The following is an 18,684-nucleotide window of genomic DNA, read 5'->3' on the forward strand; positions in this document are numbered from 1 at the left end:
TCAATGAGCTAAGGATTAAAAGCCCCTTTATCTTGCCTCTCTCCTTCCCACCACCAGTTCTTGACTACTCTTGTTCACATAGAGCTTCCTGTTTAATTACTGCACTGCTCTCCTACTCTCACTTTTCTTCATTCCTAATGACCCAACTTTTAGCAATTCCACTGGGTTTCACTTTTTATTCCAACTTTATCTTTTCTGCCCTTGACTTTGCTGCCTGTAGTATTCAGGTATCATAAAATTTTTACCTGAAAAGTCTAAACATTTGTCTTATTCTAAATATCATATTATCTTGAACTATATTGAGTTTTCTTTTTTGATTAGATTAATAGGCAGTATTTCAGAAACCACCCACCACTGATATTCATTTCAAACACTTGAACTGAGCAAAATGATTGTGTTTTTCTATCATTGTCTCAGAGCTGTTAACCTAATTATCATACATAAAAATATAGGTGATAATTTCAAAATTGCATATATCTGGGCACATTATGCTTCATTATGGGAACATTGCTGCATGTTCTTTTCCACTGTGACAGCTGTTACAAGGTACACCACGTCATTGGCCTTTCATTTCACTGAGAGACTCCCATGTTCACAAAAGGCTGACAGTTGTACTCCAGCTAGTGAGCTTTTCGAGGAGACGGTGACAGTGAGGGTGAGTCAGGCTTCACAGTGAGCCATCTTGCGGTGTTAACATGAAAAGTCAGAGAGCGAAAGCAAGACTGAATAGACTACATTTACACAATGGAATACTATGCAGCAGAAAGAAAGAAGGAGCTCCTACCATTTGTGAGGGCATGGGTGGAACTGGAGAATATTTTGCTAAGTGACATAAGCCAGTCAAATACCAAATGATCTCACTTATAAGAGAAATCTAATGAACAAAATAACAAACAAAATAACAAACTAACAAACAAAATAGAACCAGAGGAATGGAAACATGGAACAGACAGACAGTGGCCAGAGGGGAGAGAGGAGGGTAATAATGGTAGAAGGGAAGGGGGCTAGTTAGAGAACATGTATGAATGACCCATGGACAACAGGGTGGGGATTGACTACAAAGGGTAGGAGTGGGATAGGTGGAGTAGGGCAAAAGGGGAAAAATTGGGACAACTGTAATAAAACAACAATTTTTAAAAATGATTTTTTAAAGAGAAAATAAAGGCCCAAGGACCTGTCATCACACAATTTTTTGGAGTAAAAGTTATGCACACATAATAAAGAATGATGGCTCTGAAGGGAGAAGAAAAAGCAAGTACAGACACAGTAAGGCAAAAGCAGGCCTGACTTATTCCTGGAACACTGAGGCAACCTTGACTCCCTGAGTGAGTGAGGGTGGAAATATTGGGGAATGAGGGTCAGAAATAGTTTATATGGCCTTGTAGCTCCTTGTCAAAGCTTTGGCTTTTATTGTGATGGAAATGACATGCCTGAGAAACACTGAGTAGAAATAGGACACGTTCTGACTTACCTTCTAATAGGATCTCTCTGGCTGCTATTTTGAGGATATGAATAGAAGGAAGACAAGTAGAAAAACGGGTAGATTAGTTTAAAGGCTTTTCATTAATCCTGGTAAGAGATGAGGGTCACTTGGCCCAGAGTGGTGACAATACAGGTGAGAAGAAATAGTTAAATTTTGTCTATAATTTGAAGGCAGAGTAGGGAGGACTCTGAGGAGTTACAGAAAGTGAGAGTCAGAAAGGGGTCAAGGATGACTCTCAGGTTTTTACATGGACAACCAAAAGAATGTCAGTTCTTGTCTCTTTTCCTTTTTCTCTTTGTCTTTGTCATATCTGTGGGCTTAGTGATTGATAATTAACAAGCATCTATCTTCTAAAGACTGGATTTCCAACAAGTTTATAAGGGAAAGGTTTGCTAATCAGTGACATAACCAGAGGACTCCACGTGGGAATCAGAGGAAAGAAGATCTCAATCATGTTGTAGGCCAATATTTAAGAAATATTCACAGCTCTGAATGTATATGTATATATATGTGTATATGTATATATGTGTGTATGTATATATTCTAAAGTCTTAGTCAAGTTATACAGTATTTATTAAAGGTACTCTTCCCTTATCAATGTAAAAATCTATTTTACAAAACTCCATCTATACTATTTAAGTATATACTATAGTATATACTATAGTATATACTATTTGTAGTATATACTATACTACAAAAAATCTACTTTTTGTAGATTCAATTGCTACCTTATTTACTGACATTTGTTCTCATATTGGGTTAAAATAGTTTCTAGTAATAATAAAAATATGTTAGTGCAGCAAAGGTTTATTTCTTGCTAATGTAAAGTGTAGTGAGGGTCAGGCCATTTACCTGCCACTCAGTGACTCAGTATCAGGTTCCAAACATCTTAAAAGGAACTTCCAGGGGCGCCAGGGAGGAGGCGGTGAGAGCTGCGAGGAGAGGAGAGGCTTTTCAAGTTTTGGCCCTGGAAATGGCATACTTACCTTCACTCACATTTCTTTGGCTGCCATAATGAAACCATCTTATTACAAAAAGTCAAAAAAGTAAAGGAAAATATTTGAAACATTTAAAACCCATCATTTTCTCTGCCACTGGAAATGTTCCCCAAATTTGTATCTTTCCACTTTACTTCCCCCCCCAAATCAAAGCACTTGATCTCATAGTTAGTAATGAAATGGTTGCTATGTGGATTGTATAAACGCTGATAACATATAAATGGAGTCATTGAAATTTGCTGAAAGAGTAAAACTTAAATGTTCTCACCCAAAAAAGAGGGGGTGGGTAAATATGGATAATGAGATAGATATGTTAATTAATTCAATGGAGGGGGATTCTTCCACAATATAAGTGTATCAAATCATCATACGGTATACTTTAAATATCTATTTCATTTGTCAATTATCCCCAAATATAAATAGATAAATAAATTGAGGCATTAATGCAAAGAATTCAAGGGAATACTGTTACACTGGGCAAATGACACAGCTGGACTAGTAGTCCAGGCATCAAAACTGTACAGGAAGGACCTTGCTCCTCCAGCCGTTCCTCTTCCTGCAGAAACTGGAAGGAAATTCTGGATTGTACACTTTTGACTTAACGGACTTTCTCCATTGCTTTTCTATCCTTCATTTTATTTACTTTCACTGAAGTCTCTATTATTACCTTCTTCTGCTGGCTTTAGATTTAGTATACTCTTCTTTTATTTTCATAAAATTTCATCTTTCTTTATTGATTTGAGATCTTCTTTTCAAAGTAGGAGTTCACAGCTATAAACCTCCAGTTAAGCACTGTGCATGGATATATTCTGCACCTTTTGGTATGCTTTGTTTTTATGTATTTCAAAGCATTTTCCAATTTCCTTCGTGAAAGGGAAATTTTTTTCCTTGACCATTGGGTATTTAAAACAGTGGTTGTCAATTCTAAATTTGATTTTTAAAATTTCCTATATAGTAATTTTTATTTTATTCCTTTATGCTTTTGAGAAATGTAGTTTGTAGGATTTCTGCAATTTTTAAATTTGTTGAGGCTTTTTTAATGACCTAATGTATGATAAATTCTGCACGATGGTCCATGTACAATTCAGAAGAATGTGCTCTCTGTACAATTCAGAAGAATGTGCTCTCTCCTCCTCATGGATCAAGTGTTCTGTAGAACCTGCTGACTGTGCTGGGCTGTAGTGTTGACCATGGCCTCTATTTCCATAGTAATCTTCTGCCTCATTGCCCCACACTTTCCTAAAAGTGGAGTATTGAAGTCTTCAACTATGGTGGGATTAATGTATTCATTCCTCTTCAATCCTGTCACTTCAGCTCCATATATTTTGAAGTTCTTTTGTTAGTTCCATATCAGTTTATATTTGTTATATGTTTGAGATGGATTAATCCTTTATCTTGCTTCTTTGACTTAACATTCTTAAAATTCTTTGACACTAGTGACAATCTTTGTCTTAAATTCTATTTTTGTGTTTTATTAGTATAGTCAAGCCAGTCTTTATGGGGTCCTTTATGAATGGTGTATCTTTTATTATCCTTTGACTTTGACCCTATTTGCTTATTTGAGACTAAATTTTGTCTCATGTACGCAGTGTATAGTGTGATGATGTGCTTGTCATATAGTCTCCTGATCTCTGCCCTTGATTCCAGTGTTTAGTCCGTTCACTCTAATTATCACCACTAATAAAGAAAGAAGCCAAGCTGCTATTTACTTTTTACATATTTGACTTTTTAAAAAAATTTCCCTACTCCTTCATTAACATATTTTCTCTTAAATAGATATTTTTCAGTATGCCATCCTGATTTCCTTGTTTTCTCTACTTTTTATAATTGGATTATTTCCTAGTGGCTGCCCTGTGAATTACATTTTACATCTTGAAACAATTTTGTTCATATTAAAACCAATGTAATTTCAAAAGCCTACAAATATTTTTCTCCTAGCAGTCTATGACTTTCTCCATTCCATGTCTTACTACTTCAAAACAAATTGTATCTTTAGACATTATAAGCCCATCCAAAGATAAAATCTAAATAAGTAGTTATCTATAGTAAAGTGGATTTTAGAAAATATTTTGACCTCTAAGGCCATGGAGAATGTAATAAACTCTCAGAAACAAACTTGATTCTCATATAATCTGTCCCAAAGAAGACAACAGATTTTAATTTGACTTAGTATAAGTTAAGATTTCTCATTTAACCTAAAAATGGAGTTCACTGTCAAACTCACATAAGTTATAATCAAAGGTCCAGAAAATTCCACAGAAAGTTATGCAAAGTGAATGTTAAATTGCAGCCATGTAATACAATTTCAAAACCGTGACCTACTCATGCAAAGGTAATAAAGTACCTTAAGGTAAGATAAACAGAAGTGATCAGAAGAGTCTCTACATTGTTATTAATCTTTCAGGCTATATGTTTGAGAGTCCAAAAGACCTCACGTAGCTTCAATGATTTGATTTGCTAGGGAGACTCACAGAGCTTAGGAAAACTATTATACTCACAGTTACAGCTTATCATAGCAAAAAGGAAAAAGACATGTAGGGTAGTTTCCAGGAGACACCAAGTACAAGCTTCCAGGTTTATTTTTCACAGCATGTCATGTGTACAATACTTATTTCTCTCAGCCACAATATGTGACAATATGTGCAGATCATTATCAACCAGGAGACACCTGAGCTGTGGTGTGGGCCATCACAAAGGTATGCTGGATGTTAGCCTCCAGCTCCTTCAAAGGTCAAGCTGATTCTGTGTGGCCCAAGGACCGCACCATAAATCACCATGTTAGCATAAATTGTATGCTGTGGACCAAGGCTTCATACATGAACCAAGACACTCTCATCAGAGAGGATGTTTCAAAGGCTTCAAAGTTACCTCCCATACCTACCTGCCACCCAGAAACAGGAAAAGGATTAAACCATTCTTTGGAATGTGCAGAGTGTGAACAGCCCAGACTTGCTGAGTTAATCCTTAAGATCCCAACATGAGAATCACCGGGACTGATCTGAGCCTCATGTAAATGACACACTCTTCTGGCAGAGCCTGAAGTCCCATATATATGCCATAAGAAATAGTTATAGTCACTCTAGGACCAAAATGTCCCACTGGGTTTTCATAGTCAAGAAAAAGATTAGTTTTTGTAGGCAATTCTTTCCTGGCAATTAAGCAGCCTGCGGTAAACTCCATAAACCATCTATATAATAAATTTTTATCACGTATCTACTTACTGGGTATCTCAAAATAAAAACAGCGCAATCTCTTCCCTCAATGAAGTCAGTCAGGTATAGAGGAAGCCAAGAAAAAGTTTAAATGTGGGAATGTAGGTGCTGTGAAAAGCAAAAACATAGACAGTAATGATACACAGAGAAAGAATCCCTGACTCGGTTAGAAGAGGTGGAGATAGACATTGAATCTGAATGTTGAAGAAAGAAGCAGAAAAGCTCATTATTTTCAGAAATTGACCCCTCCACACTCAAGGAGTTGTGAGATACAATGGAGCACGTGGAGGAAGCTTTGAGGAGGTGGGTTGAGATGAGCAGAGGAGGGCTGAGACCGCAAAGTGTGAGGACCTGTGGTGGGATGTGGAAGAGCCGGGGCCACACAGTGTCCACAGCTGAGCCCTTCTCTGATGCACAAAATGTCTTAGCTGATTTGTTCCCTCTCAAACAAAAAAGTGAGAATTCAAATCAATAACAATAATAAAGTTTTAACTGAATAAGCGTTGAATGTTCTAAAGTTATTAGGCATCGTCTTTTATCTTGTTTCCTAATATAATCCATTTTATTCTACAGTATTGCATTTTCTGTCTGCGCACATGTAAACAAAGAGGAAAGCCTCAGAAAGTATTAGTTGGGTTCATGTAAACGAGTGATAAAAGCTCAGTGAAATGCAGAAGGTTGATGTTCAGGGGAATAAAATGATATTAAATAAAGCCATACCAAGCTATTAAGTGTGAACCTGTGAAAAACATCAGATGGAGAATCTCATTTCATAACCCTTTTTGTGGTTATTAAACCCCTTATTATAAGCAAGATGAGTATTTTGTAGCACTTTACAGTCTTTCCATCCAATAGGAGCACAGAAAGACAGAAATAATTGAACATAACTCAGATCTTACCACTTGTGAGTGCGCTTTTTAGTTGCTGCATTTTAGAAATGGCCAAATATGCCTCCTGGAGGCAAACTGCAGGTGTACTTCACAGACATCAGAGTGATGAAATCAAGTTCAAAATTGCCCCTGAAGCATGAACTCTTCGGTGACTTTCCCGTGATGCTGTGAAAGGCAGGTTAGACTCAGGGGAGATGCTGGGCCAGGCATGAGGGACATCAGATGTCACAACCATGAAGCAGTGACCACCTCTGCAAGTCAACCAAGAAACATTATAAAGCATCTATCCATCAAAAGAAGTTAAAAATCTATGGGATTCCTAAGAAGGCTTTGTAGATATTCAGTTACTCAACAAAATTTGAGATGGTGTGTGCCTTGGGTTTAATACCCCTTTTCTTGTTTAAGAGGCTTAAATTCCAGTGTCAGATGGAGTCTTCTATACCAGCACAGTAATTTGACAGATACTGACTGTGTCCCTGGTGTGATGAAAAAGGGACAGAACCGAGGAAGCATTTTCCCTGGGTGGTGAAGTTGGGGTGTGGAGGAGAAGCCGGGGACTTCTTCCTCCAGCATCTGTTCTCCAGTTCTGCGCTTTGGTAACTGCTTCTTATTTCTGGGCTTTACTTCATGTCATTGAGCCCACAACAAGCAAAATCCTAATATACACACGAAGTGAGTATAGGGGGAGATGTCTCTGAATCTAGCCACACAAAAGACTGGGGGGTTTTGAAATGTATGTCTTTTTAATATATTTTTTATTTTAAAGTTACAATCGACGTATAATATTATATTAGTGTCAGGTATATAATATAGTGATTAGACATTTATATACCTTGTGCAGTCATCACACTAGTAAGTCTAGTGCCCACCCTGACTGGTGTGGCTCAATTGGTTACATGTCACCCTGCAAAGAGAAGGGTCACCAGTTTGATTGCTGGTCAGGGCATGTTCCTGGGTTGCAGGTTTGGTCCCCCGTCTTGGCGCATTGGAGAGGCAACTGATTGATGTTTCTCTCTCACATAGATGTTTCTATCCCTCTCTGTCTTCCTTCCTTCCCCTCTCTCTAAAAAAATAAATAAGTAAAATCTTTAAGAATGTAAGTATAGTACCCATTATTGGCATAATATTACAATGTCAATCTCTTTGCTGCATGAAATTTAGCAAGATGAGTTAAATAACATCTATTGCAAGATTATGTTCTTCTCCAAAGGAAGCTGAAATAATTACCAGAATGTATTTTGGAAATTTTCTTAATGCCTCAACTTTAGATAACACTGAGAACAAGTTAATTGGTTCCACATATTCTAATCCACCTCCCTCTATAGCTTTGGGAAGATTTACACATGATCACAAGTACATTTTAACTAATATGGGTAATTCTCCTTATTTGTATTTAAGTGAATGTGTGCTGTCAGCTGAATTCAGTGGCTGCTTGCCATTTTTGAAAGCCAGAGATTAATAATAGCCTGCTTGGAAGAATAGATTTATCTCTGGCCTTACTGGCAGAATAAAAATGTTAAAGGCTGAATGTTGAATTCATTGTTAACAATTAATTCCCCTGGATCATGCGTGTGTTGTGGGCACGTTGTGGGTGCAAATGGTCAATGTTCACATTAGTCTGAAGAGACAGCCCTGTAAGTGATGTTAGAGCTTGACTCAACACATCCACAGTACACACAGCTGGCAGAACAGGAAACAGAGGTGGTTAATAGGAATGGAAACAATTCTTTTGGAGTAGCTGCCTGGCTATAATGTATAGGGAAAGTCAATGATTTTTAATTACTCTGCTTGATCCCTTACCCATCAAAAATTATTTCCTGTCAGCCCTGTAGATTCTCCCTACCACTTGAAATAAGCAACAACAGATGATCTTTATAGAAAATCAATGAATAGCATAGGATCTAATAGGAAAAGTAACATTAAACAAGATTTAATGAAGACTTAGCAAGGCTGCTTTACAGCAACGTGGGCTGAATTATTTTGGAGTTGTGTGACTCTGAAATGAATAGTTACGTTATTGTGAATGCAGTTGACAGGGAGTGATCACAGCACTCCTCTGCAAACGAATGTCCATCTTCTTTGCAGCCATGAGATGCTGCAATACTGGAGAACAGGAATAGACCGGAACAGGTGTAGCTGTCTGTGGTCCTTGTCAGCTTTTAAAAAATCTTTAGTGGAAAAAAATTACCGTCTAGAACAGGTTTTGGAAAACTATGGCTTACAGATCACATCTGTCCTGGCTCCCGTGTCTGTAAATAGCTTTATTAAAACACGGCCACACTTCTTCATTTGGGAGTTTATCTATTGCTGCTGTCACACTGCAAAGGCGGGTTGCCACAGAGACTGAAAGGCCAGGCAAAGCCAAAAATATTCACTCTCTGGCCCTTTTCAGAAAAAGTTTGCTGGCCCTAGTGCAGAACCTCCAGGTCACATGGTAATGCAGCCACCCATCCTCCCTGTACCCATGGAAGTAAAGGCCCTAGAAAGTACCCTTATACTAGAGATTTTTGTGGGTGGGGGCAAGTGTGGTGTGGCATCTCTCTAAGATGAGATCATGCTGTCCCCAGCCTTCTAGCTTGTCTGTGATGATTCTGACTTGGAACACAGTGCCCCAAAAGATCTACAGTTCTCCTATCGTGGACTTTGTATTTTAAAAATGGTATTTTAAAATGGCTCACCACACAACGAGAGTTCCAGCTAGGTTGAGGACAGTGACAGGAATGTCCCTAGAAGGGTGAGAAGGACATTAGAATGGGAGTGTGTTAGAGAAGGTCAGGGGGACCCTGAGACGGAAGAAGCTTGATAATTTCAAAGAAGAGAAGTTGTATAATGTACAATCAGAAATAGAAAAATGCATTAAAAAGCACGGTTAGAAAGGTCTAAAAAAAAATCCCAGAAAACCGAAGCCCTTTAGGGTCTGGAGAGATAGGTGTTGGCCTAAAATTTCCCTGTGACCCTTTCACTAAAAACTGGAGACTAGTTGTACAAAGAAGAATCTCCCTGCCTAGTCTACTTTCTAACCTCTGAGAAACACTCAAAAATAAAAATATTCACAAATATGTTTTGGATCAAATGGTCTTTTAGCACAAAACAGTTCCTCTTTCTATCCTACCAGAGATTAGTTGCCAGAAATAGTTACTTAAGATAAATAGTTCAAAGGGTGAGCTTCTAAATACCTTCTTAGAATCCTATAAAGGAAAGGGGGAATAAATAACTATAGACATAATTCCAGTAACTTATTTTTGATTGTTCTTAACTTTCAGGTTAAGCAAAGTTATCTACTTTACCCAGAGGGGAAGCTTTCAAAAAGTGATAAGACTCTTCAGGCAATGATTTCTTTAATTTAAAAAAGTTCTATTCCTTTGTCATTGTCCTTGCACCAGAGCCCTCTTTTCTCAGAATAAAGAGTTTGCCCTGGTTATCTCCTTCAGGTTTGCTGGTTGGGTCAGCATGAATTGAGATTTGATAATAAGCTAGTATCTTTCTCCTTAGGGTATGAGTATGTGATCTAAAAAATATAGAAAAAAACAAGCAAAATAAACACTAGTGAAATCAGGGAAAATCATAGTTCATCCTATTTGGCTGCATAAGGAATCAGATCAGGTTCTATTCACCCTGCATTGAAACATGCCTTCTACTCCGTCTTGTCCATTTATCCCTCGACCTTCCTGGGCCTTCTCAGTCAACCTTATTCCCAAACATCTGGTTTCCCATTTACATCTTCTCCTTCCTCAAGCTCTGAATCTCTGTCCTGTCCCCTTCCTTGCTTCTCAAACCATCTCTTTCCTCTATCTTCTTTTTAAAGGTATAGATTCTATCATTTTCTCCATTTATTCCATTTTTGTTGTATATCAAGATGCAAAAACATGAATATACACAATGGCTCAGAGCATTTCAATTCAATGACCTGTCACTTGGTCTTTGAAAGAAGGATGATTTTTTAACATAGAAATATATCATCATTTTATCATCTCAATACTCAGATCATAGCCACACCTAATTTTTTTAAAATGTGATCTGTATGTATCGGTTTTCTAGAGCTGCTATAACCAATTACCACAAACTGAGTGACTTAGAATAATAGGCATGTGTTCTCTCACAGTTCTAGAGGCTAGAATTCAAAAATCCAGGGGCCAGCTTTCTCTAAAACCTCTGAAGGATAATCCTTGCCTGACTCTTTCTAGCTTCTCACCTTGGTTGCTGGCCGTCTGGGGCCCTCTTTGGTCGCTCCAATCTTCACCGCCCTCATTAGGTGGCTTTCTCCCTATGTGTCTTCACGGCAACTTCCCCTGCACATGTACATCTCTGTTTCTCTACATGACATTCTCCTCCTCCATTTGTGTCCGTCCAAATGTCTTCTCCTTATAAGGATACCAGTCAATGTAATAGGCCCACCGTAGTCTAATATGACCTTATGGTAATTCACATCTGCCGAGACCCCATTCCTAAATATGGTCACATTCACAGATGCCAAGGGTTATGGCTTCACCATATCTTTGGGGGAACACCCAAATCATAACATCTAAAGATCTATAGATGATTGCTTATTTTTTAAAATAGTTTCAATGCATATTATGGTTCATTTCAATTTCTGATCACTGGATATAGTTACTTAATATCTGTAAATTACTTTTGAGCATTCTTTTATCTGTCTCAAACATACTTCTTAGAAACTTCAAAATGTGTTCCTTTGTTCTGGTATCTCAGGATGTAGTGTGTAAGTCAGTCTGTTCCTCATTGTAACTTTCCCATTTGGAATTTTGATCTTACCTTCTCTTCACATTCATTTGAAAGATAGAAATATTCCATATCAAATATATTTTATTTTTACATTGGATCAGCACAGTTTGGGGCTCTTATTCGACTTCCTTTCAACCCAATGTTATTCCGCTCTCCTTCATGATTCCTTTCCTTTTTATTGCCACTTCCTTTGTTCTCCTTTTCCTTGTGTACTGCCTCCGTTTTCCCAAGTAACACTGGAATTCAGAAATGAGCATCGGAATATATGCAAAGATTAAATTTCTATTTGTTTTTAGGCTTGCTCTGTCTGATAAAGCAGGTGAGGAAGGACAGCTGAATTTTGTTAGGTTCCCTTTGTTCGGTTCCCATAAGGAAAACTGGTCATCAATAAGCTCATTTTGGAATGCTGTTCTACATGCATCAGTGCTAATGAATTTCAAATTCATGTATTCCCGGAGCTCCTGATACCCACCAAGAGGATGGAAATAACAGATCCTATGGCAATTTACATGAAACACTTTCTGAAGGCATGAAGGGGCCAAGAATTATATATATGGAGGGAACCGATGGGCATATTTCATGTCTGTGTTCCTGTCTGAAGTGATAGCTGTTCACAGCTTCTGAAACAGCTTTTCCTGCCTGAGCAGAAAGGGAAGAGCAATACAGTAGCCACCAAGGTCTGTTTCAGATACAGCACATGTAAGTAAGTCCATACATACTTATACAGAGGCCCACATAGACACACACATACACATACCATTTCGAATCTGCTGTTTTGAATCTAGGGAGCAACCTATAAGACAGGACCCAATTCTGGGTATAAGTATAAATATAAACTGATGATATAGTACATTGATGAGATAACAAAAGAAAAAATATATGAAAACAAATATTTTCAGTCTTTATATGTGGTATATATTTTCTATTATCTTAAATTCTCTGCTCTCTATGCTTACTGAGGAAGGCAACCAATTTTACAAGTGGTAGCTGCAACTCCCATACTTTCTTTGTTCAAAGTTCGGGGAATGGTTTGCTTTACTTCTTCTTTATTAATTGTAACAACCTGGAACAATGGGTAATTGGCCTTGAGGAACATCTTGAGCATTAGCCTCTAAAACTTTTACAACAGCCCCAAACACAGACACTGTGGGATCTGTGGTCACAGATGCAGATTGTATACTGCTACATCACAGAATGCCAACAACCTCTCCAATCTGCTTCTTGTTTTCCTCTCACTCATGAGTTGATAAACATTTAGCATGATTTTTTAAATTTTATTTTTATTGAATTTATTAGGGTAACACTGGTTATCAAAATTATAGAGATTTCAGATGCACAATTCCACAACACATCATCTGTACACTGTATTGTGTGTTCATAAACCCAAGCGAAATCTCCTTCCGTCACCATTTATCGCCCCACACTCTCTTCCACCTGCCCCTACTTCCCAAGTCCGCTTCTTGAATTCAGTCTGGAGACCAAGGTCAGTTTGGCAATTCTGAAGCAAAACCACCAAGAGGAAGGTTGCCTGGAAATCTGCTCAGACATCCACATGATGCAGTCCGTTTTTTTCTTTTTTCAGAATCACAATATCTTCTTGATGAAATAAGTGAAGTTTAATTAAATGTTTCAAACATCTTGTAGAACTAACTGAAATTGGTCCTATTGCTTGAATTCTAGCAAGCCCTGAGGGAGAATTTGTAAATTACCATGGTTGAAGCAAATACCTAAAATACAAGACTTTTTGAGTTCTATACTTTTTGTTGGTTAAATCAAAACTCATCAGGGGGAAAAAGTGCTAATATGGTTGAGGTAAATTAAAGTTATAAAAATTGCATGAGCAAGAGAATATGACTTAACGAGAGACAACATATAAAAGGCTTTTATTAGATGGATTCTAAAAAACATAACCTCTTCATAGAGACGATGAGCCTAAACAATGAACAACGAAGCCCTATTTCATGCTTCAGAGAACATAATGTGATCTGTGTATTCACAGGTAAAAGCAAAAATGCTGTCACCAACACAGAAGGAGATTTATAATTTTTGACAAATCTTAAAGTTTGTGGAAGTAGAAGTATACAGGTGTGATAAAGCTGCCAAGATTTCTTCTAGAAAAAGATAAATTATAAATCAGTGAAAGGGCCTGAAATATCAACTTGGTAACTGTGCTGTCTCCCTAGAGAAATAAATCAACATCTGCTAACTTGTCAAAATATTTCAAACTACCAATTTTTGTCATGTCTTTGTGCAAAATTCAACAGAAATAGTGTTAAAAGTCAAAACTAATTTATCTTGTGCCCATTCTATACTAAACCTATTGAGAAAATTTGGAGGTCACCAGTAAAAGTCCCTGCAATTGTTCCTAAGAACACTACAACATATTCGGGAGACTTGCTTTTAGATAGAGCAAGATGATCAAGCACGTTATGTGTTGAAACAGTTGGAGTCTAGGACAGGATGTAAGGAGAGCTTAGTGGAGAGGCTCCAGGATACAGTCACAAAAAGGTTGGGATAAGTCAGACAGAGAAAGACAAATACCATAGATTTCACTTATTTGTGGAATCTAAAAACAAAAACAAAATAAATGAATAAACAAAGCAGAAACAAACTCATAGACACAGAGAGCATGTTGATGGTTGCCAGATGGAAGGAGGACTGGGGAGATAGGTGATAAAAGAAAAGGGATTCAGATGTACATATTGCCAGTTATAAAAAGAGGAGGCTATAAAGTACAACACAGGCCACATAGGTAATTTATATTGTAATAACTATGCATAGTGTCAGATGGGTACTAGACTTATGAGGGTGATCACTTGGTAAGTTATGTAAATGTCTAGTCACCATGTTGTACAACTGAAACTCATATAATATTTTATGTCAACTGTATTAAAAAATAAAAGAAAGAGTTGGGAGAACTTCCCAAAGAAGCACAGTGAGGGGCTTTTGAGAAGAAATGAATAGAAATTCACAAGTGGTATTATCATGCAAGTACATTTTTAGCCACGTGGACAGAGAAATGAATGATGATTTTCTAGAACAAGTTGAAAATTGACTGTGAGGACTGACATCAAATTTTATTAAAAAGTTAAATATTTGCTAACTTCCAAAGATGAGTGAAATACACAAAATTCAAGTAAAACTGCTTAGAGAAACACATCTCCCCATATATACACATATACATTAATATATACTATGCCTATATATATATATGTACAATAGTATATATGTTTGTGTGCACATATGTATGTTTTTATATATAATATATACTATAATAAAGTAGTATTATTTTTGAAATCATAAACACAATAATTTAATGAAAAATTATAACATGCATTTGTGGTAGAAAATTTCTAAGAATAAATAAATAAACACATGACAAAATTATCTTAAAAAATTAGAACTTTGAATGAATCAATACACATTTAAAAATACAGCCCTGGCTGGTGTGGCTCAGTTTGTTGATTGGATCTTCATCACATAAATCAAAAGGTCAAGGGTTCAATTCTGGATCAGGGCACATACCTAGATTCTGAGGTTGGTCTCCAGTTGAGCCATGTATGGGAGACAGCTGATCGATGTTTCTCTCTCAAATCGATGTTTCTTTCCATTTTTTTGAGAGAAAGATGTTTCTCTCTTCTTCCCATTCCTTCTCTCTAAAGTCAATGAGCATGTCCTCAGATGAGTAGGAAAAATTTTTTTTAATAAAATAAAATAAATGGAGTAGATAGTCAAAATCTCCCTCTTTACTCCACTCCCCAATGACACTAAATCTAGATGATATGACAGGCAAATTTTAGCAAACCTTTTCAAATGCTTTACCTATGACCTTCATAAACATTCCAGAACATAGAATGGAGGGAAAGTTATCCAATTCATTTGATGACATTTATATACCTAAAATGTCAAAACGAGACAACAGTGAAAGAAAAAAATTCCAGTCAATTTCACCCGTAGAGTCAAAACCTTATATATATTAAATTGTACTAGTAAATTGGTTTTAACAATGTATAAAATTTACATATCAGGAATGCAAAACAGTTTACCCGTACAATTTATTAAAAGAATAAAGAACACTTATGATCATCTCAAAAGAGAAAAAAATTGTAAAATGAATTTTCCTTGCAATCACCATTAAAATAAATAAGCATTTGGAAATTAGTAACAGGAAGAAAGCTTCGTATTACTTATCAAAATACTACAGCAGACAACACACTTGATGTTGTCTAAAGCTTCCCTATCAACATTGGGAATAAAGCAAGTAAACCTGCTCTTACTGCTGTCATTTTGTGCCTTTAAATGTTGCTTCTCGAATGTTTCCTCCAATCTTCTTCTGATATTCCTCATAGGCAGGCTCTTTTACATTATATGCCCACATTTTTTGCCTTCTTTTTAATTTCTTGTTTGTACTACAGATGTACTCAGATCTATCTTTAGACACAATTTTTTTCCTATGGTTTATCCATCATTGTTCTACCCATCTATTCAGATTTTTCCTATAACTATATTACTCATTTTATTAGTTATAGAATACATATTTGGTCTTTTTCCAATGATTTTATTTTGTTTTTATTTATTTATTTTTAGGGAGGGGAAGGAAGGGAGAAAGAGAGGGAGAGAAACATCACTGGGTGGTGGCCTTTAGCATGTGCCCTACTGGGGACCTGGCCTGCAACCCAGGCATGTGCTCTGACTGGGAATCAAACCAGTGACTCTTTTGTTCACAGGCCTGCACTCAATCCACTGAGCTACATCAGCCAGGGCCGATTATTTCAAATTAATTATTTATTTACTTTTATTTATTTAAATTTTGATTACACTTTATTGCTTTTTCCTAAGTTTTTATTAATGTATAATAACATACCAAAGATTATACATGTTATAAGTGTATAGGTTAATAAATTTTCCAAGTGACGCCTTGGAGCTTCTGGATTAGTCAACATTGAAGATCTGAGGAAAGCAACGCACCCAAGGACAGCCCCCGCCCTGTACTGGGTCCTGTGCCCTCTCTTCCACTTGGCTGTTTCTGAGTGGTAGCCTTTCGTAATAAACTAGTAATCTAGTAAAAAAATTCTCAATGTGTGTAATCACCACATAAATCAAGAAATAAAACATTACCAGCTCCCCTGAATCTCCCTCTTACCCTCTTCTGGTCACTAAATCCAAAAGGTAAATAATATTCTGACTTATTTTATTGTTGCTGTTGTTGCAAGGTAGCATATCATATCACTTTTGTCCTTTGATCTGCATTAATCCTTCTAACCACTTCGCCATTTTACTTTTCAATCAGTTTATTGTAGTGCTTCAAGGTCACAGGTGTTGGGGAGCTTTGCCCTTAGAACCTCCCCCCATCCTCCACAGATGAGATTAAGTCTACCAAGACATGATCTACTTGGGGAGGAAAAGTGCCTGATCTCACAGAGGAGAAGGACCTTGAGCTTGTTCCTCAATGGGCTTTTATTTGGTTTAATTTGCATAGGAATACAGGTAAAGCTCATCAGTCTTTGTCAGGTGGTAAAGATCAAACAATAGATAATATTCGAAGAACTATGAGGTCTTATTCTGAGTCAGGGTCAAATAGCTAAAGGGCCATAGAACTTTGGGGAAACAAACTTATTCTATGCTTGGACCCTTATCATTTAAATTGAGGGTATTTTTAGCAAAACAGGTTTCACAGGATTTTACACATTCTTTCTTAGTCCTGATTACTCTGGGGAATCTGCCCTTTCCAGCACAGGGCTGCACGCACCCCCAGCATTGCTTCAGACTTAAGGCATTGTTTCAGGCTTAACTCAGGCAGGGGAAGTGAGGCAGCCAAGAGATTAGGAGACTTCCTGCAGACAGAATGAGGACTCAGGCTATGTCAAAGCCAAGAGGAGAGGGTCATCACCCCCTTTTCCTATAGCTCCCTAAGTCATTCCCTGAGGGCCCCTTCTCAACCATGTCTATCTTATGTCACCCCTCCTTTGAGGAATCTTACCCATCATTGGCTAACCAGTCATCCACCCGGGGCCAAGCAGGATGAAGGGAGAGGGGGCAGAGGCAGCACCCCTACCAGGAAGATAAGTTTTGACTCCTTAGTGGCTCATGGCCCCAAGGTCTTTTTGTGCTCAGCCTTAATCAGGAGGGGTTACAGTTTCTGCAACCAGGCGGGGTAGTTCCCAACACCTGGGCTTTGAATTTGTTCATGCATTTCACGTACTGATGCTGCAGTGTGGTGGTTTCTTTCCTTAGCTCACTGTAATGATACTTTTGCTGGGGATTCCATACATCCGGGTTTGTGGGAGCATCCTAATGGCATCAACACATGACACTTTGGCCCAGTGTCACAGATACCACTGCTACAGGACAAGATTCTTCATTTTTTATTTTGTCTTAAGGTACCTAAAACATATAGTTGTTACAAATTCAGATTCTATTCCCAAGGTTGGTATAAACCAGAGGAGTCATTTTCTCTGGGTGTCTCTTACACTCTGAGCCTTGAGTGAGGGGGCAACACATGCAGGTGTTCAACGTGGTTTCAGCCTCCCTTTCCTTCACCTGGCAGCCTTTGGGACTCTTGGTACGTGCCCTTGACTTGATTTCCCTCTTCATCTCAACCATATGACAATACTTCTTTTCAATTTTATGAAAGCTGTTGCATTCTAGATACTTTAATTCCATTTTTCCTACCACATCCATGGGCTTTTAGGTCAGCTAGTCTGCCACATTAACTGATAATTTATGCTAGACAATTTAAAGTCACTTTAAAAATGGCAGTCAAAATTCAGCTACAGTTTTTTGGCTAGAGACTCTGAACTCGCATAACCAGAACTGTAATCACTAATACAGTTCATGCTTCAGAGGCCCCTGCATGGACTACTTTCACATTCTTATAAGGTTTTTAAAAGTAAAGTGTTTTATATTATTTTTCTTAAAGAAGAGACCTCCTCTCCAATTCTACAAGCTGTAGACTTCATAAAATCTGGAATTTCCCCTGGGAATGCTTTTGAGAGATTTAAGTTAAAAAATATATCCTAAATGTGCAATCAATGATGACAGTCATAGAACTATAGAAAGTATCCATAACAGTGGACAGAATCTCAGATTTTGAAAATTTTTGTAACATGGAAAGAGAAATATATAATCAATTACACATGACCAATAAACAGTGGCATGATTCAGAGAGAATTCATTAAGGAAAAATGCCAGAATGAGTGGAAGTTTCTAGAGAAGTGCCAACAAAGAGGAAAACAAATCATATACATGTATATATTCAAAATAGAACGTCATAATCCCAGTGGTTAAGGAAAATGCTAAAATGCTCACTGACAAAGAGAAGAAGGAACTCCTACTCAAATCCAATTTTAGTTCGGTCTTCT

The sequence above is a fragment of the Sturnira hondurensis genome, unplaced genomic scaffold (assembly GCF_014824575.4).
Source record: "Sturnira hondurensis isolate 20B ecotype Veracruz unplaced genomic scaffold, ASM1482457v3 Scaffold0016663, whole genome shotgun sequence".
NCBI lineage: Eukaryota > Metazoa > Chordata > Mammalia > Chiroptera > Phyllostomidae > Sturnira > Sturnira hondurensis.